Source organism: Ambystoma mexicanum, chromosome 8 (assembly GCF_040938575.1).
Source record: "Ambystoma mexicanum isolate Mex_15411 chromosome 8, UKY_AmexF1_1, whole genome shotgun sequence".
Taxonomy (NCBI): domain Eukaryota; kingdom Metazoa; phylum Chordata; class Amphibia; order Caudata; family Ambystomatidae; genus Ambystoma; species Ambystoma mexicanum.
Window position 1 is genome coordinate 732,215,436 of NC_090929.1, and position 13,850 is coordinate 732,229,285.

At 48.8% G+C, this 13,850-nt stretch overlaps 49 non-coding genes and 3 pseudogenes across 49 annotated transcripts; all 52 read right to left on the reverse strand.

Moving 5' to 3' along the window:
- Positions 1–40: 40 nt before the first annotated feature.
- Positions 41–159, reverse strand: LOC138478127 (5S ribosomal RNA). The gene has a single exon (XR_011272023.1). It is a non-coding gene; the product is annotated as a 5S ribosomal RNA (ribosomal RNA).
- Positions 160–623: 464 nt separating this feature from the next.
- Positions 624–742, reverse strand: LOC138477492 (5S ribosomal RNA). The gene has a single exon (XR_011271446.1). It is a non-coding gene; the product is annotated as a 5S ribosomal RNA (ribosomal RNA).
- Positions 743–848: 106 nt separating this feature from the next.
- On the reverse strand, positions 849–965 carry LOC138473905 (5S ribosomal RNA; annotated as a pseudogene).
- A 106-nt stretch (positions 966–1,071) lies between these two features.
- On the reverse strand, positions 1,072–1,190 carry LOC138477494 (5S ribosomal RNA). The gene has a single exon (XR_011271447.1). It is a non-coding gene; the product is annotated as a 5S ribosomal RNA (ribosomal RNA).
- A 106-nt stretch (positions 1,191–1,296) lies between these two features.
- On the reverse strand, positions 1,297–1,415 carry LOC138478575 (5S ribosomal RNA). Its single transcript, XR_011272429.1, has one exon. It is a non-coding gene; the product is annotated as a 5S ribosomal RNA (ribosomal RNA).
- Positions 1,416–1,521: 106 nt separating this feature from the next.
- Positions 1,522–1,640, reverse strand: LOC138479979 (5S ribosomal RNA). The gene has a single exon (XR_011273704.1). It is a non-coding gene; the product is annotated as a 5S ribosomal RNA (ribosomal RNA).
- Positions 1,641–1,746: 106 nt separating this feature from the next.
- On the reverse strand, positions 1,747–1,865 carry LOC138477496 (5S ribosomal RNA). The gene has a single exon (XR_011271449.1). It is a non-coding gene; the product is annotated as a 5S ribosomal RNA (ribosomal RNA).
- Positions 1,866–1,971: 106 nt separating this feature from the next.
- On the reverse strand, positions 1,972–2,090 carry LOC138477497 (5S ribosomal RNA). Its single transcript, XR_011271450.1, has one exon. It is a non-coding gene; the product is annotated as a 5S ribosomal RNA (ribosomal RNA).
- Positions 2,091–2,196: 106 nt separating this feature from the next.
- LOC138477498 (5S ribosomal RNA) lies at positions 2,197–2,315 on the reverse strand. The gene has a single exon (XR_011271451.1). It is a non-coding gene; the product is annotated as a 5S ribosomal RNA (ribosomal RNA).
- A 106-nt stretch (positions 2,316–2,421) lies between these two features.
- On the reverse strand, positions 2,422–2,540 carry LOC138476979 (5S ribosomal RNA). The gene has a single exon (XR_011270981.1). It is a non-coding gene; the product is annotated as a 5S ribosomal RNA (ribosomal RNA).
- Positions 2,541–3,014: 474 nt separating this feature from the next.
- On the reverse strand, positions 3,015–3,133 carry LOC138477499 (5S ribosomal RNA). Its single transcript, XR_011271452.1, has one exon. It is a non-coding gene; the product is annotated as a 5S ribosomal RNA (ribosomal RNA).
- A 106-nt stretch (positions 3,134–3,239) lies between these two features.
- Positions 3,240–3,358, reverse strand: LOC138479470 (5S ribosomal RNA). Its single transcript, XR_011273242.1, has one exon. It is a non-coding gene; the product is annotated as a 5S ribosomal RNA (ribosomal RNA).
- Positions 3,359–3,464: 106 nt separating this feature from the next.
- LOC138477500 (5S ribosomal RNA) lies at positions 3,465–3,583 on the reverse strand. Its single transcript, XR_011271453.1, has one exon. It is a non-coding gene; the product is annotated as a 5S ribosomal RNA (ribosomal RNA).
- Positions 3,584–3,689: 106 nt separating this feature from the next.
- Positions 3,690–3,808, reverse strand: LOC138478576 (5S ribosomal RNA). Its single transcript, XR_011272430.1, has one exon. It is a non-coding gene; the product is annotated as a 5S ribosomal RNA (ribosomal RNA).
- Positions 3,809–3,914: 106 nt separating this feature from the next.
- Positions 3,915–4,033, reverse strand: LOC138479980 (5S ribosomal RNA). Its single transcript, XR_011273705.1, has one exon. It is a non-coding gene; the product is annotated as a 5S ribosomal RNA (ribosomal RNA).
- Positions 4,034–4,139: 106 nt separating this feature from the next.
- On the reverse strand, positions 4,140–4,258 carry LOC138479261 (5S ribosomal RNA). The gene has a single exon (XR_011273052.1). It is a non-coding gene; the product is annotated as a 5S ribosomal RNA (ribosomal RNA).
- A 106-nt stretch (positions 4,259–4,364) lies between these two features.
- LOC138477501 (5S ribosomal RNA) lies at positions 4,365–4,483 on the reverse strand. The gene has a single exon (XR_011271454.1). It is a non-coding gene; the product is annotated as a 5S ribosomal RNA (ribosomal RNA).
- Positions 4,484–4,589: 106 nt separating this feature from the next.
- LOC138477502 (5S ribosomal RNA) lies at positions 4,590–4,708 on the reverse strand. Its single transcript, XR_011271455.1, has one exon. It is a non-coding gene; the product is annotated as a 5S ribosomal RNA (ribosomal RNA).
- A 106-nt stretch (positions 4,709–4,814) lies between these two features.
- Positions 4,815–4,933, reverse strand: LOC138477503 (5S ribosomal RNA). The gene has a single exon (XR_011271456.1). It is a non-coding gene; the product is annotated as a 5S ribosomal RNA (ribosomal RNA).
- Positions 4,934–5,396: 463 nt separating this feature from the next.
- LOC138477505 (5S ribosomal RNA) lies at positions 5,397–5,515 on the reverse strand. The gene has a single exon (XR_011271457.1). It is a non-coding gene; the product is annotated as a 5S ribosomal RNA (ribosomal RNA).
- A 106-nt stretch (positions 5,516–5,621) lies between these two features.
- LOC138479471 (5S ribosomal RNA) lies at positions 5,622–5,740 on the reverse strand. The gene has a single exon (XR_011273243.1). It is a non-coding gene; the product is annotated as a 5S ribosomal RNA (ribosomal RNA).
- Positions 5,741–5,846: 106 nt separating this feature from the next.
- On the reverse strand, positions 5,847–5,965 carry LOC138477506 (5S ribosomal RNA). Its single transcript, XR_011271458.1, has one exon. It is a non-coding gene; the product is annotated as a 5S ribosomal RNA (ribosomal RNA).
- A 106-nt stretch (positions 5,966–6,071) lies between these two features.
- Positions 6,072–6,190, reverse strand: LOC138478577 (5S ribosomal RNA). Its single transcript, XR_011272431.1, has one exon. It is a non-coding gene; the product is annotated as a 5S ribosomal RNA (ribosomal RNA).
- Positions 6,191–6,296: 106 nt separating this feature from the next.
- On the reverse strand, positions 6,297–6,415 carry LOC138479981 (5S ribosomal RNA). Its single transcript, XR_011273706.1, has one exon. It is a non-coding gene; the product is annotated as a 5S ribosomal RNA (ribosomal RNA).
- Positions 6,416–6,521: 106 nt separating this feature from the next.
- LOC138479262 (5S ribosomal RNA) lies at positions 6,522–6,640 on the reverse strand. Its single transcript, XR_011273053.1, has one exon. It is a non-coding gene; the product is annotated as a 5S ribosomal RNA (ribosomal RNA).
- A 106-nt stretch (positions 6,641–6,746) lies between these two features.
- LOC138477508 (5S ribosomal RNA) lies at positions 6,747–6,865 on the reverse strand. The gene has a single exon (XR_011271460.1). It is a non-coding gene; the product is annotated as a 5S ribosomal RNA (ribosomal RNA).
- Positions 6,866–6,971: 106 nt separating this feature from the next.
- On the reverse strand, positions 6,972–7,090 carry LOC138477509 (5S ribosomal RNA). The gene has a single exon (XR_011271461.1). It is a non-coding gene; the product is annotated as a 5S ribosomal RNA (ribosomal RNA).
- A 106-nt stretch (positions 7,091–7,196) lies between these two features.
- Positions 7,197–7,315, reverse strand: LOC138477510 (5S ribosomal RNA). Its single transcript, XR_011271462.1, has one exon. It is a non-coding gene; the product is annotated as a 5S ribosomal RNA (ribosomal RNA).
- Positions 7,316–7,778: 463 nt separating this feature from the next.
- Positions 7,779–7,897, reverse strand: LOC138477511 (5S ribosomal RNA). Its single transcript, XR_011271463.1, has one exon. It is a non-coding gene; the product is annotated as a 5S ribosomal RNA (ribosomal RNA).
- Positions 7,898–8,003: 106 nt separating this feature from the next.
- Positions 8,004–8,122, reverse strand: LOC138479472 (5S ribosomal RNA). Its single transcript, XR_011273244.1, has one exon. It is a non-coding gene; the product is annotated as a 5S ribosomal RNA (ribosomal RNA).
- Positions 8,123–8,228: 106 nt separating this feature from the next.
- On the reverse strand, positions 8,229–8,347 carry LOC138477512 (5S ribosomal RNA). The gene has a single exon (XR_011271464.1). It is a non-coding gene; the product is annotated as a 5S ribosomal RNA (ribosomal RNA).
- Positions 8,348–8,453: 106 nt separating this feature from the next.
- LOC138474585 (5S ribosomal RNA) lies at positions 8,454–8,562 on the reverse strand (annotated as a pseudogene).
- Positions 8,563–8,668: 106 nt separating this feature from the next.
- Positions 8,669–8,777, reverse strand: LOC138474586 (5S ribosomal RNA; annotated as a pseudogene).
- Positions 8,778–8,884: 107 nt separating this feature from the next.
- On the reverse strand, positions 8,885–9,003 carry LOC138478852 (5S ribosomal RNA). The gene has a single exon (XR_011272680.1). It is a non-coding gene; the product is annotated as a 5S ribosomal RNA (ribosomal RNA).
- Positions 9,004–9,109: 106 nt separating this feature from the next.
- On the reverse strand, positions 9,110–9,228 carry LOC138475202 (5S ribosomal RNA). The gene has a single exon (XR_011269368.1). It is a non-coding gene; the product is annotated as a 5S ribosomal RNA (ribosomal RNA).
- Positions 9,229–9,334: 106 nt separating this feature from the next.
- LOC138477513 (5S ribosomal RNA) lies at positions 9,335–9,453 on the reverse strand. The gene has a single exon (XR_011271465.1). It is a non-coding gene; the product is annotated as a 5S ribosomal RNA (ribosomal RNA).
- Positions 9,454–9,927: 474 nt separating this feature from the next.
- On the reverse strand, positions 9,928–10,046 carry LOC138477514 (5S ribosomal RNA). Its single transcript, XR_011271466.1, has one exon. It is a non-coding gene; the product is annotated as a 5S ribosomal RNA (ribosomal RNA).
- A 106-nt stretch (positions 10,047–10,152) lies between these two features.
- LOC138479473 (5S ribosomal RNA) lies at positions 10,153–10,271 on the reverse strand. Its single transcript, XR_011273245.1, has one exon. It is a non-coding gene; the product is annotated as a 5S ribosomal RNA (ribosomal RNA).
- Positions 10,272–10,377: 106 nt separating this feature from the next.
- LOC138477516 (5S ribosomal RNA) lies at positions 10,378–10,496 on the reverse strand. The gene has a single exon (XR_011271467.1). It is a non-coding gene; the product is annotated as a 5S ribosomal RNA (ribosomal RNA).
- A 106-nt stretch (positions 10,497–10,602) lies between these two features.
- Positions 10,603–10,721, reverse strand: LOC138478578 (5S ribosomal RNA). Its single transcript, XR_011272432.1, has one exon. It is a non-coding gene; the product is annotated as a 5S ribosomal RNA (ribosomal RNA).
- Positions 10,722–10,827: 106 nt separating this feature from the next.
- Positions 10,828–10,946, reverse strand: LOC138479983 (5S ribosomal RNA). The gene has a single exon (XR_011273707.1). It is a non-coding gene; the product is annotated as a 5S ribosomal RNA (ribosomal RNA).
- A 106-nt stretch (positions 10,947–11,052) lies between these two features.
- On the reverse strand, positions 11,053–11,171 carry LOC138477517 (5S ribosomal RNA). The gene has a single exon (XR_011271468.1). It is a non-coding gene; the product is annotated as a 5S ribosomal RNA (ribosomal RNA).
- Positions 11,172–11,277: 106 nt separating this feature from the next.
- LOC138477518 (5S ribosomal RNA) lies at positions 11,278–11,396 on the reverse strand. The gene has a single exon (XR_011271469.1). It is a non-coding gene; the product is annotated as a 5S ribosomal RNA (ribosomal RNA).
- Positions 11,397–11,502: 106 nt separating this feature from the next.
- On the reverse strand, positions 11,503–11,621 carry LOC138477520 (5S ribosomal RNA). The gene has a single exon (XR_011271471.1). It is a non-coding gene; the product is annotated as a 5S ribosomal RNA (ribosomal RNA).
- Positions 11,622–11,727: 106 nt separating this feature from the next.
- LOC138476991 (5S ribosomal RNA) lies at positions 11,728–11,846 on the reverse strand. The gene has a single exon (XR_011270992.1). It is a non-coding gene; the product is annotated as a 5S ribosomal RNA (ribosomal RNA).
- Positions 11,847–12,320: 474 nt separating this feature from the next.
- On the reverse strand, positions 12,321–12,439 carry LOC138477521 (5S ribosomal RNA). The gene has a single exon (XR_011271472.1). It is a non-coding gene; the product is annotated as a 5S ribosomal RNA (ribosomal RNA).
- Positions 12,440–12,545: 106 nt separating this feature from the next.
- On the reverse strand, positions 12,546–12,664 carry LOC138479474 (5S ribosomal RNA). Its single transcript, XR_011273246.1, has one exon. It is a non-coding gene; the product is annotated as a 5S ribosomal RNA (ribosomal RNA).
- Positions 12,665–12,770: 106 nt separating this feature from the next.
- On the reverse strand, positions 12,771–12,889 carry LOC138479038 (5S ribosomal RNA). Its single transcript, XR_011272849.1, has one exon. It is a non-coding gene; the product is annotated as a 5S ribosomal RNA (ribosomal RNA).
- Positions 12,890–12,995: 106 nt separating this feature from the next.
- Positions 12,996–13,114, reverse strand: LOC138478579 (5S ribosomal RNA). The gene has a single exon (XR_011272433.1). It is a non-coding gene; the product is annotated as a 5S ribosomal RNA (ribosomal RNA).
- Positions 13,115–13,220: 106 nt separating this feature from the next.
- On the reverse strand, positions 13,221–13,339 carry LOC138479984 (5S ribosomal RNA). The gene has a single exon (XR_011273708.1). It is a non-coding gene; the product is annotated as a 5S ribosomal RNA (ribosomal RNA).
- A 106-nt stretch (positions 13,340–13,445) lies between these two features.
- On the reverse strand, positions 13,446–13,564 carry LOC138477522 (5S ribosomal RNA). The gene has a single exon (XR_011271473.1). It is a non-coding gene; the product is annotated as a 5S ribosomal RNA (ribosomal RNA).
- A 106-nt stretch (positions 13,565–13,670) lies between these two features.
- On the reverse strand, positions 13,671–13,789 carry LOC138477523 (5S ribosomal RNA). The gene has a single exon (XR_011271474.1). It is a non-coding gene; the product is annotated as a 5S ribosomal RNA (ribosomal RNA).
- Between the last annotated feature and the right edge of the window lie 61 nt (positions 13,790–13,850).

A 13,850-nucleotide genomic window follows, 5' to 3' on the forward strand; every position in this document is an offset into this window, starting at 1 on the left:
ATTGAGAAATGGCTCACTTCCTGAACTTGGAGCACAAAAAAGCCTACAGCACCTGGTATTCCCAGGCGGTCTCCCAGCAAGGTACTAACTAGGCCCGACACTGCTTAGCTTCCGAGATCAGACGAGATCGGGCGCATTCAGTGTGGTGTGGCCGTAGGCTCTAGAAATGCTAAGAATATTACTCTTATGCATTTGCATTTAGTAAGCTAAGCCATGCAGCCACTTGCAACATGATACCACGCTCATCGCTCGATCAGCGCTCGATCAGGCTCGATATATAAGACTGGTGGGCCCATTCAGGACTCCTATGTCTGGTAGGATAACTTTAATCCATCCATCCTGTTTCTGTTGCAGGGAGGTGGAGAGAACAATCAACACAATAACGGCTTTCTTTCATGCCTCTTGAAGGACTCAATATTCTCTGTACTGCATTACATGTGAAAGTCGATTTATTACCCATGAACACACTACCTGTATGCTAATTATATGTAAATAGGTAGCTCCAGCCCTCATAATGTTGTCCAACATTTCCGCTATAAAACGGGATAAAATTATTTTGGAAACATACCAAATTTGAAAAGTAATTGAGAAGTTGTGCAATTACTAATCATGGAGCACAAAATAGCCTACAGCACCTGGTATTCCCAGGCGGTCTCCCATCCAGGTACTAACTAGGCCCGACACTGCTTAGCTTCCGAGATCAGACGAGATCGGGCGCATTCAGTGTGGTGTGGCCGTAGGCTCTGGGCCTAGTGAGTTTTGTACTTTTAAGCATCTAGTCGGCTAGACCTTGCAGTTTTGAAAGGCAATTGAGAAATGGCTCACTTCCTGAATTTGGAGCACAAAAAAGCCTACAGCACCTGGTATTCCCAGGTGGTCTCCCATCCAGGTACTAACTAGGCCCGACACTGCTTAGCTTCCGAGATCAGACGATCGGGCGCATTCAGTGTGGTGTGGGTGTAGGCTCTGGGCCTAGTGAGTTTTGTACTTTTAAGCATCTAGTCGGCTAGACCTTGCAGTTTTGAAAGGCAATTGAGAAATGGCTCACTTCCTGAACTTGGAGCACAAAAAAGCCTACAGCACCTGGTATTCCCAGGCGGTCTCCCATCCAGGTACTAACTAGGCCCGACACTGCTTAGCTTCCGAGATCAGACGAGATCGGGCGCATTCAGTGTGGTGTGGCCGTAGGCTCTCGGCCTAGTGAGTTTTGTACTTTTAAGCATCTAGTCGGCTAGACCTTGCAGTTTTGAAAGGCAATTGAGAAATGGCTCACTTCCTGAATTTGGAGCACAAAAAAGTCTACAGCACCTGGTATTCCCAGGCGGTCTCCCATCCAGGTACTAACTAGGCCCGACACTGCTTAGCTTCCGAGATCAGACGAGATCGGGCGCATTCAGTGTGGTGTGGCCGTAGGCTCTGGGCCTAGTGAGTTTTGTACTTTTAAGCATCTAGTCGGCTAGACCTTGCAGTTTTGAAAGGCAATTGAGAAATGGCTCACTTCCTGAACTTGGAGCACAAAAAAGCCTACAGCACCTGGTATTCCCAGGCGGTCTCCCATCCAGTTACTAACTAGGCCCGACACTGCTTAGCTTCCGAGATCAGACGAGATCAGGCGCATTCAGTGTGGTGTGGCCGTAGGCTCTGGGCCTAGTGAGTTTTGTACTTTTAAGCATCTAGTCGGCTAGACCTTGCAGTTTTGAAAGGCAATTGAGAAATGGCTCACTTCCTGAACTTGGAGCACAAAAAAGCCTACAGCACCTGGTATTCCCAGGCGGTCTCCCATCCAGGTACTAACTAGGCCCGACACTGCTTAGCTTCCGAGATCAGACGAGATCGGGCGCATTCAGTGTGGTGTGGCCGTAGGCTCTGGTCCTAGTGAGTTTTGTACTTTTAAGCATCTAGTCGGCTAGACCTTGCAGTTTTGAAAGGCAATTGAGAAATGGCTCACTTCCTGAACTTGGAGCACAAAAAAGCCTACAGCACCTGGTATTCCCAGGCGGTCTCCCATCCAGGTACTAACTAGGCCCGACACTGCTTAGCTTCCGAGATCAGACGAGATCGGGCGCATTCAGTGTGGTGTGGCCGTAGGCTCTGGGCCTAGTGAGTTTTGTACTTTTAAGCATCTAGTCGGCTAGACCTTGCAGTTTTGAAAGGCAATTGAGAAATGGCTCACTTCCTGAATTTGGAGCACAAAAAAGCCTACAGCACCTGGTATTCCCAGGCGGTCTCCCATCCAGGTACTAACTAGGCCCGACACTGCTTAGCTTCCGAGATCAGACGAGATCGGGCGCATTCAGTGTGGTGTGGCCGTAGGCTCTGGGCCTAGTGAGTTTTGTACTTTTAAGCATCTAGTCGGCTAGACCTTGCAGTTTTGAAAGGCAATTGAGAAATGGCTCACTTCCTGAACTTGGAGCACGAAAAAGCCTACAGCACCTGGTATTCCCAGGTGGTCTCCCATCCAGGTACTAACTAGGCCCGACACTGCTTAGCTTCCGAGATCAGACGAGATCGGGCGCATTCAGTGTGGTGTGGCCGTAGGCTCTAGAAATGCTAAGAATATTACTCTTATGCATTTGCATTTAGTAAGCTAAGCCATGCAGCCACTTGCAACATGATACCACGCTCATCGCTCGATCAGCGCTCGATCAGGCTCGATCAGGCGAGATATATAAGACTGGTGGGCCCATTCAGGACTCCTATGTCTGGTAGGATAACTTTAATCCATCCATCCTGTTTCTGTTGCAGGGAGGTGGAGAGAACAATCAACACAATAACGGCTTTCTTTCATGCCTCTTGAAGGACTCAATATTCTCTGTACTGCATTACATGTGAAAGTCGATTTATTACCCATGAACACACTACCTGTATGCTAATTATATGTAAATAGGTAGCTCCAGCCCTCATAATGTTGTCCAACATTTCCGCTATAAAACGGGATAAAATTATTTTGGAAACATACCAAATTTGAAAAGTAATTGAGAAGTTGTGCAATTACTAATCATGGAGCACAAAATAGCCTACAGCACCTGGTATTCCCAGGCGGTCTCCCATCCAGGTACTAACTAGGCCCGACACTGCTTAGCTTCCGAGATCAGACGAGATCGGGCGCATTCAGTGTGGTGTGGCCGTAGGCTCTGGGCCTAGTGAGTTTTGTACTTTTAAGCATCTAGTCGGCTAGACCTTGCAGTTTTGAAAGGCAATTGAGAAATGGCTCACTTCCTGAATTTGGAGCACAAAAAAGCCTACAGCACCTGGTATTCCCAGGCGGTCTCCCATCCAGGTACTAACTAGGCCCGACACTGCTTAGCTTCCGAGATCAGACGAGATCGGGCGCATTCAGTGTGGTGTGGGTGTAGGCTCTGGGCCTAGTGAGTTTTGTACTTTTAAGCATCTAGTCGGCTAGACCTTGCAGTTTTGAAAGGCAATTGAGAAATGGCTCACTTCCTGAACTTGGAGCACAAAAAAGCCTACAGCACCTGGTATTCCCAGGCGGTCTCCCATCCAGGTACTAACTAGGCCCGACACTGCTTAGCTTCCGAGATCAGACGAGATCGGGCGCATTCAGTGTGGTGTGGCCGTAGGCTCTCGGCCTAGTGAGTTTTGTACTTTTAAGCATCTAGTCGGCTAGACCTTGCAGTTTTGAAAGGCAATTGAGAAATGGCTCACTTCCTGAATTTGGAGCACAAAAAAGTCTACAGCACCTGGTATTCCCAGGCGGTCTCCCATCCAGGTACTAACTAGGCCCGACACTGCTTAGCTTCCGAGATCAGACGAGATCGGGCGCATTCAGTGTGGTGTGGCCGTAGGCTCTGGGCCTAGTGAGTTTTGTACTTTTAAGCATCTAGTCGGCTAGACCTTGCAGTTTTGAAAGGCAATTGAGAAATGGCTCACTTCCTGAACTTGGAGCACAAAAAAGCCTACAGCACCTGGTATTCCCAGGCGGTCTCCCATCCAGTTACTAACTAGGCCCGACACTGCTTAGCTTCCGAGATCAGACGAGATCAGGCGCATTCAGTGTGGTGTGGCCGTAGGCTCTGGGCCTAGTGAGTTTTGTACTTTTAAGCATCTAGTCGGCTAGACCTTGCAGTTTTGAAAGGCAATTGAGAAATGGCTCACTTCCTGAACTTGGAGCACAAAAAAGCCTACAGCACCTGGTATTCCCAGGCGGTCTCCCATCCAGGTACTAACTAGGCCCGACACTGCTTAGCTTCCGAGATCAGACGAGATCCGGCGCATTCAGTGTGGTGTGGCCGTAGGCTCTGGTCCTAGTGAGTTTTGTACTTTTAAGCATCTAGTCGGCTAGACCTTGCAGTTTTGAAAGGCAATTGAGAAATGGCTCACTTCCTGAACTTGGAGCACAAAAAAGCCTACAGCACCTGGTATTCCCAGGCGGTCTCCCATCCAGGTACTAACTAGGCCCGACACTGCTTAGCTTCCGAGATCAGACGAGATCGGGCGCATTCAGTGTGGTGTGGCCGTAGGCTCTGGGCCTAGTGAGTTTTGTACTTTTAAGCATCTAGTCGGCTAGATCTTGCAGTTTTGAAAGGCAATTGAGAAATGGCTCACTTCCTGAATTTGGAGCACAAAAAAGCCTACAGCACCTGGTATTCCCAGGCGGTCTCCCATCCAGGTACTAACTAGGCCCGACACTGCTTAGCTTCCGAGATCAGACGAGATCGGGCGCATTCAGTGTGGTGTGGCCGTAGGCTCTGGGCCTAGTGAGTTTTGTACTTTTAAGCATCTAGTCGGCTAGACCTTGCAGTTTTGAAAGGCAATTGAGAAATGGCTCACTTCCTGAACTTGGAGCACGAAAAAGCCTACAGCACCTGGTATTCCCAGGCGGTCTCCCATCCAGGTACTAACTAGGCCCGACACTGCTTAGCTTCCGAGATCAGACGAGATCGGGCGCATTCAGTGTGGTGTGGCCGTAGGCTCTAGAAATGCTAAGAATATTACTCTTATGCATTTGCATTTAGTAAGCTAAGCCATGCAGCCACTTGCAACATGATACCACGCTCATCGCTCGATCAGGCTCGATCAGGCGAGATATATAAGACTGGTGGGCCCATTCAGGACTCCTATGTCTGGTAGGATAACTTTAATCCATCCATCCTGTTTCTGTTGCAGGGAGGTGGAGAGAACAATCAACACAATAACGGCTTTCTTTCATGCCTCTTGAAGGACTCAATATTCTCTGTACTGCATTACATGTGAAAGTCGATTTATTACCCATGAACACACTACCTGTATGCTAATTATATGTAAATAGGTAGCTCCAGCCCTCATAATGTTGTCCAACATTTCCGCTATAAAACGGGATAAAATTATTTTGGAAACATACCAAATTTGAAAAGTAATTGAGAAGTTGTGCAATTACTAATCATGGAGCACAAAATAGCCTACAGCACCTGGTATTCCCAGGCGGTCTCCCATCCAGGTACTAACTAGGCCCGACACTGCTTAGCTTCCGAGATCAGACGAGATCGGGCGCATTCAGTGTGGTGTGGCCGTAGGCTCTGGGCCTAGTGAGTTTTGTACTTTTAAGCATCTAGTCGGCTAGACCTTGCAGTTTTGAAAGGCAATTGAGAAATGGCTCACTTCCTGAATTTGGAGCACAAAAAAGCCTACAGCACCTGGTATTCCCAGGCGGTCTCCCATCCAGGTACTAACTAGGCCCGACACTGCTTAGCTTCCGAGATCAGACGAGATCGGGCGCATTCAGTGTGGTGTGGGTGTAGGCTCTGGGCCTAGTGAGTTTTGTACTTTTAAGCATCTAGTCGGCTAGACCTTGCAGTTTTGAAAGGCAATTGAGAAATGGCTCACTTCCTGAACTTGGAGCACAAAAAAGCCTACAGCACCTGGTATTCCCAGGCGGTCTCCCATCCAGGTACTAACTAGGCCCGACACTGCTTAGCTTCCGAGATCAGACGAGATCGGGCGCATTCAGTGTGGTGTGGCCGTAGGCTCTCGGCCTAGTGAGTTTTGTACTTTTAAGCATCTAGTCGGCTAGACCTTGCAGTTTTGAAAGGCAATTGAGAAATGGCTCACTTCCTGAATTTGGAGCACAAAAAAGTCTACAGCACCTGGTATTCCCAGGCGGTCTCCCATCCAGGTACTAACTAGGCCCGACACTGCTTAGCTTCCGAGATCAGACGAGATCGGGCGCATTCAGTGTGGTGTGGCCGTAGGCTCTGGGCCTAGTGAGTTTTGTACTTTTAAGCATCTAGTCGGCTAGACCTTGCAGTTTTGAAAGGCAATTGAGAAATGGCTCACTTCCTGAACTTGGAGCACAAAAAAGCCTACAGCACCTGGTATTCCCAGGCGGTCTCCCATCCAGTTACTAACTAGGCCCGACACTGCTTAGCTTCCGAGATCAGACGAGATCAGGCGCATTCAGTGTGGTGTGGCCGTAGGCTCTGGGCCTAGTGAGTTTTGTACTTTTAAGCATCTAGTCGGCTAGACCTTGCAGTTTTGAAAGGCAATTGAGAAATGGCTCACTTCCTGAACTTGGAGCACAAAAAAGCCTACAGCACCTGGTATTCCCAGGCGGTCTCCCATCCAGGTACTAACTAGGCCCGACACTGCTTAGCTTCCGAGATCAGACGAGATCCGGCGCATTCAGTGTGGTGTGGCCGTAGGCTCTGGTCCTAGTGAGTTTTGTACTTTTAAGCATCTAGTCGGCTAGACCTTGCAGTTTTGAAAGGCAATTGAGAAATGGCTCACTTCCTGAACTTGGAGCACAAAAAAGCCTACAGCACCTGGTATTCCCAGGCGGTCTCCCATCCAGGTACTAACTAGGCCCGACACTGCTTAGCTTCCGAGATCAGACGAGATCGGGCGCATTCAGTGTGGTGTGGCCGTAGGCTCTGGGCCTAGTGAGTTTTGTACTTTTAAGCATCTAGTCGGCTAGATCTTGCAGTTTTGAAAGGCAATTGAGAAATGGCTCACTTCCTGAATTTGGAGCACAAAAAAGCCTACAGCACCTGGTATTCCCAGGCGGTCTCCCATCCAGGTACTAACTAGGCCCGACACTGCTTAGCTTCCGAGATCAGACGAGATCGGGCGCATTCAGTGTGGTGTGGCCGTAGGCTCTGGGCCTAGTGAGTTTTGTACTTTTAAGCATCTAGTCGGCTAGACCTTGCAGTTTTGAAAGGCAATTGAGAAATGGCTCACTTCCTGAACTTGGAGCACGAAAAAGCCTACAGCACCTGGTATTCCCAGGCGGTCTCCCATCCAGGTACTAACTAGGCCCGACACTGCTTAGCTTCCGAGATCAGACGAGATCGGGCGCATTCAGTGTGGTGTGGCCGTAGGCTCTAGAAATGCTAAGAATATTACTCTTATGCATTTGCATTTAGTAAGCTAAGCCATGCAGCCACTTGCAACATGATACCACGCTCATCGCTCGATCAGGCTCGATCAGGCGAGATATATAAGACTGGTGGGCCCATTCAGGACTCCTATGTCTGGTAGGATAACTTTAATCCATCCATCCTGTTTCTGTTGCAGGGAGGTGGAGAGAACAATCAACACAATAACGGCTTTCTTTCATGCCTCTTGAAGGACTCAATATTCTCTGTACTGCATTACATGTGAAAGTCGATTTATTACCCATGAACACACTACCTGTATGCTAATTATATGTAAATAGGTAGCTCCAGCCCTCATAATGTTGTCCAACATTTCCGCTATAAAACGGGATAAAATTATTTTGGAAACATACCAAATTTGAAAAGTAATTGAGAAGTTGTGCAATTACTAATCATGGAGCACAAAATAGCCTACAGCACCTGGTATTCCCAGGCGGTCTCCCATCCAGGTACTAACTAGGCCCGACACTGCTTAGCTTCCGAGATCAGACGAGATCGGGCGCATTCAGTGTGGTGTGGCCGTAGGCTCTGGGCCTAGTGAGTTTTGTACTTTTAAGCATCTAGTCGGCTAGACCTTGCAGTTTTGAAAGGCAATTGAGAAATGGCTCACTTCCTGAATTTGGAGCACAAAAAAGCCTACAGCACCTGGTATTCCCAGGCGGTCTCCCATCCAGGTACTAACTAGGCCCGACACTGCTTAGCTTCCGAGATCAGACGAGATCGGGCGCATTCAGTGTGGTGTGGGTGTAGGCTCTGGGCCTAGTGAGTTTTGTACTTTTAAGCATCTAGTCGGCTAGACCTTGCAGTTTTGAAAGGCAATTGAGAAATGGCTCACTTCCTGAACTTGGAGCACAAAAAAGCCTACAGCACCTGGTATTCCCAGGCGGTCTCCCATCCAGGTACTAACTAGGCCCGACACTGCTTAGCTTCCGAGATCAGACGAGATCGGGCGCATTCAGTGTGGTGTGGCCGTAGGCTCTCGGCCTAGTGAGTTTTGTACTTTTAAGCATCTAGTCGGCTAGACCTTGCAGTTTTGAAAGGCAATTGAGAAATGGCTCACTTCCTGAACTTGGAGCACAAAAAAGCCTACAGCACCTGGTATTCCCAGGCGGTCTCCCATCCAGGTACTAACTAGGCCCGACACTGCTTAGCTTCCGAGATCAGACGCATTCAGTGTGGTGTGGCCGTAGGCTCTGGGCCTAGTGAGTTTTGTACTTTTAAGCATCTAGTCGGCTAGACCTTGCAGTTTTGAAAGGCAATTGAGAAATGGCTCACTTCCTGAACTTGGAGCACAAAAAAGCCTACAGCACCTGGTATTCCCAGGCGGTCTCCCATCCAGGTACTAACTAGGCCCGACACTGCTTAGCTTCCGAGATCAGACGCATTCAGTGTGGTGTGGCCGTAGGCTCTGGGCCTAGTGAGTTTTGTACTTTTAAGCATCTAGTCGGCTAGACCTTGCAGTTTTGAAACGCAATTGAGAAATGGCTCACTTCCTGAACTTGGAGCACAAAAAAAGCCTACAGCACCTGGTATTCCCAGGCGGTCTCCCATCCAGGTACTAACTAGGCCCGACACTGCTTAGCTTCCGAGATCAGACAAGATCGGGCGCATTCAGTGTGGTGTGGCCGTAGGCTCTGGGCCTAGTGAGTTTTGTACTTTTAAGCATCTAGTCGGCTAGACCTTGCAGTTTTGAAAGGCAATTGAGAAATGGCTCACTTCCTGAACTTGGAGCACAAAAAAGCCTACAGCACCTGGTATTCCCAGGCGGTCTCCCATCCAGGTACTAACTAGGCCCGACACTGCTTAGCTTCCGAGATCAGATGAGATCGGGCGCATTCAGTGTGGTGTGGCCGTAGGCTCTGGGCCTAGTGAGTTTTGTACTTTTAAGCATCTAGTCGGCTAGACCTTGCAGTTTTGAAAGGCAATTGAGAAATGGCTCACTTCCTGAACTTGGAGCACAAAAAAGCCTACAGCACCTGGTATTCCCAGGCGGTCTCCCATCCAGGTACTAACTAGGCCCGACACTGCTTAGCTTCCGAGATCAGACGAGATCGGGCGCATTCAGTGTGGTGTGGCCGTAGGCTCTAGAAATGCTAAGAATATTACTCTTATGCATTTGCATTTAGTAAGCTAAGCCATGCAGCCACTTGCAACATGATACCACGCTCATCGCTCGATCAGCGCTCGATCAGGCTCGATCAGGCGAGATATATAAGACTGGTGGGCCCATTCAGGACTCCTATGTCTGGTAGGATAACTTTAATCCATCCATCCTGTTTCTGTTGCAGGGAGGTGGAGAGAACAATCAACACAATAACGGCTTTCTTTCATGCCTCTTGAAGGACTCAATATTCTCTGTACTGCATTACATGTGAAAGTCGATTTATTACCCATGAACACACTACCTGTATGCTAATTATATGTAAATAGGTAGCTCCAGCCCTCATAATGTTGTCCAACATTTCCGCTATAAAACGGGATAAAATTATTTTGGAAACATACCAAATTTGAAAAGTAATTGAGAAGTTGTGCAATTACTAATCATGGAGCACAAAATAGCCTACAGCACCTGGTATTCCCAGGCGGTCTCCCATCCAGGTACTAACTAGGCCCGACACTGCTTAGCTTCCGAGATCAGACGAGATCGGGCGCATTCAGTGTGGTGTGGCCGTAGGCTCTGGGCCTAGTGAGTTTTGTACTTTTAAGCATCTAGTCGGCTAGACCTTGCAGTTTTGAAAGGCAATTGAGAAATGGCTCACTTCCTGAATTTGGAGCACAAAAAAGCCTACAGCACCTGGTATTCCCAGGCGGTCTCCCATCCAGGTACTAACTAGGCCCGACACTGCTTAGCTTCCGAGATCAGACGAGATCGGGCGCATTCAGTGTGGTGTGGGTGTAGGCTCTGGGCCTAGTGAGTTTTGTACTTTTAAGCATCTAGTCGGCTAGACCTTGCAGTTTTGAAAGGCAATTGAGAAATGGCTCACTTCCTGAACTTGGAGCACAAAAAAGCCTACAGCACCTGGTATTCCCAGGCGGTCTCCCATCCAGGTACTAACTAGGCCCGACACTGCTTAGCTTCCGAGATCAGACGAGATCGGGCGCATTCAGTGTGGTGTGGCCGTAGGCTCTCGGCCTAGTGAGTTTTGTACTTTTAAGCATCTAGTCGGCTAGACCTTGCAGTTTTGAAAGGCAATTGAGAAATGGCTCACTTCCTGAATTTGGAGCACAAAAAAGTCTACAGCACCTGGTATTCCCAGGCGGTCTCCCATCCAGGTACTAACTAGGCCCGACACTGCTTAGCTTCCGAGATCAGACGAGATCGGGCGCATTCAGTGTGGTGTGGCCGTAGGCTCTGGGCCTAGTGAGTTTTGTACTTTTAAGCATCTAGTCGGCTAGACCTTGCAGTTTTGAAAGGCAATTGAGAAATGGCTCACTTCCTGAACTTGGAGCACAAAAAAGCCTACAGCACCTGGTATTCCCAGGCGGTCTCCCATCCAGTTACTAACTAGGCCCGACACTGCTTAGCTTCCGAGATCAGACGAGATCAGGCGCATTCAGTGTGGTGTGGCCGTAGGCTCTGGGCCTAGTGAGTTTTGTACTTTTAAGCATCTAGTCGGCTAGACCTTGCAGTTTTGAAAGGCAATTGAGAAATGGCTCACTTCCTGAACTTGGAGCACAAAAAAGCCTACAGCACCTGGTATTCCCAGGCGGTCTCCCATCCAGGTACTAACTAGGCCCGACACTGCTTAGCTTCCGAGATCAGACGAGATCGGGCGCATTCAGTGTGGTGTGGCCGTAGGCTCTGGTCCTAGTGAGTTTTGTACTTTTAAGCATCTAGTCGGCTAGACCTTGCAGTTTTGAAAGGCAATTGAGAAATGGCTCACTTCCTGAACTTGGAGCACAAAAAAGCCTACAGCACCTGGTATTCCCAGGCGGTCTCCCATCCAGGTACTAACTAGGCCCGACACTGCTTAGCTTCCGAGATCAGACGAGATCGGGCGCATTCAGTGTGGTGTGGCCGTAGGCTCTGGGCCTAGTGAGTTTTGTACTTTTAAGCATCTAGTCGGCTAGACCTTGCAGTTTTGAAAGGCAATTGAGAAATGGCTCACTTCCTGAATTTGGAGCACAAAAAAGCCTACAGCACCTGGTATTCCCAGGCGGTCTCCCATCCAGGTACTAACTAGGCCCGACACTGCTTAGCTTCCGAGATCAGACGAGATCGGGCGCATTCAGTGTGGTGTGGCCGTAGGCTCTGGGCCTAGTGAGTTTTGTACTTTTAAGCATCTAGTCGGCTAGACCTTGCAGTTTTGAAAGGCAATTGAGAAATGGCTCACTTCCTGAACTTGGAGCACGAAAAAGCCTACAGCACCTGGTATTCCCAGGTGGTCTCCCATCCAGGTACTAACTAGGCCCGACACTGCTTAGCTTCCGAGATCAGACGAGATCGGGCGCATTCAGTGTGGTGTGGCCGTAGGCTCTAGAAATGCTAAGAATATTACTCTTATGCATTTGCATTTAGTAAGCTAAGCCATGCAGCCACTTGCAACATGATACCACGCTCATCGCTCGATCAGCGCTCGATCAGGCTCGATCAGGCGAGATATATAAGACTGGTGGGCCCATTCAGGACTCCTATGTCTGGTAGGATAACTTTAATCCATCCATCCTGTTTCTGTTGCAGGGAGGTGGAGAGAACAATCAACACAATAACGGCTTTCTTTCATGCCTCTTGAAGGACTCAATATTCTCTGTACTGCATTACATGTGAAAGTCGATTTATTACCCATGAACACACTACCTGTATGCTAATTATATGTAAATAGGTAGCTCCAGCCCTCATAATGTTGTCCAACATTTCCGCTATAAAACGGGATAAAATTATTTTGGAAACATACCAAATTTGAAAAGTAATTGAGAAGTTGTGCAATTACTAATCATGGAGCACAAAATAGCCTACAGCACCTGGTATTCCCAGGCGGTCTCCCATCCAGGTACTAACTAGGCCCGACACTGCTTAGCTTCCGAGATCAGACGAGATCGGGCGCATTCAGTGTGGTGTGGCCGTAGGCTCTGGGCCTAGTGAGTTTTGTACTTTTAAGCATCTAGTCGGCTAGACCTTGCAGTTTTGAAAGGCAATTGAGAAATGGCTCACTTCCTGAATTTGGAGCACAAAAAAGCCTACAGCACCTGGTATTCCCAGGCGGTCTCCCATCCAGGTACTAACTAGGCCCGACACTGCTTAGCTTCCGAGATCAGACGAGATCGGGCGCATTCAGTGTGGTGTGGGTGTAGGCTCTGGGCCTAGTGAGTTTTGTACTTTTAAGCATCTAGTCGGCTAGACCTTGCAGTTTTGAAAGGCAATTGAGAAATGGCTCACTTCCTGAACTTGGAGCACAAAAAAGCCTACAGCACCTGGTATTCCCAGGCGGTCTCCCATCCAGGTACTAACTAGGCCCGACACTGCTTAGCTTCTGAGATCAGACGAGATCGGGCGCATTCAGTGTGGTGTGGCCGTAGGCTCTCGGCCTAGTGAGTTTTGTACTTTTAAGCATCTAGTCGGCTAGACCTTGCAGTTTTGAAAGGCAATTGAGAAATGGCTCACTTCCTGAATTTGGAGCACAAAAAAGTCTACAGCACCTGGTATTCCCAGGCGGTCTCCCATCCAGGTACTAACTAGGCCCGACACTGCTTAGCTTCCGAGATCAGACGAGATCGGGCGCATTCAGTGTGGTGTGGCCGTAGGCTCTGGGCCTAGTGAGTTTTGTACTTTTAAGCATCTAGTCGGCTAGACCTTGCAGTTTTGAAAGGCAATTGAGAAATGGCTCACTTCCTGAACTTGGAGCACAAAAAAGCCTACAGCACCTGGTATTCCCAGGCGGTCTCCCATCCAGTTACTAACTAGGCCCGACACTGCTTAGCTTCCGAGATCAGACGAGATCAGGCGCATTCAGTGTGGTGTGGCCGTAGGCTCTGGGCCTAGTGAGTTTTGTACTTTTAAGCATCTAGTCGGCTAGACCTTGCAGTTTTGAAAGGCAATTGAGAAATGGCTCACTTCCTGAACTTGGAGCACAAAAAAGCCTACAGCACCTGGTATTCCCAGGCGGTCTCCCATCCAGGTACTAACTAGGCCCGACACTGCTTAGCTTCCGAGATCAGACGAGATCGGGCGCATTCAGTGTGGTGTGGCCGTAGGCTCTGGTCCTAGTGAGTTTTGTACTTTTAAGCATCTAGTCGGCTAGACCTTGCAGTTTTGAAAGGCAATTGAGAAATGGCTCACTTCCTGAACTTGGAGCACAAAAAAGCCTACAGCACCTGGTATTCCCAGGCGGTCTCCCATCCAGGTACTAACTAGGCCCGACACTGCTTAGCTTCCGAGATCAGACGAGATCGGGCGCATTCAGTGTGGTGTGGCCGTAGGCTCTGGGCCTAGTGAGTTTTGTACTTTTAAGCATCTAGTCGGCTAGACCTTGCAGTTTTGAA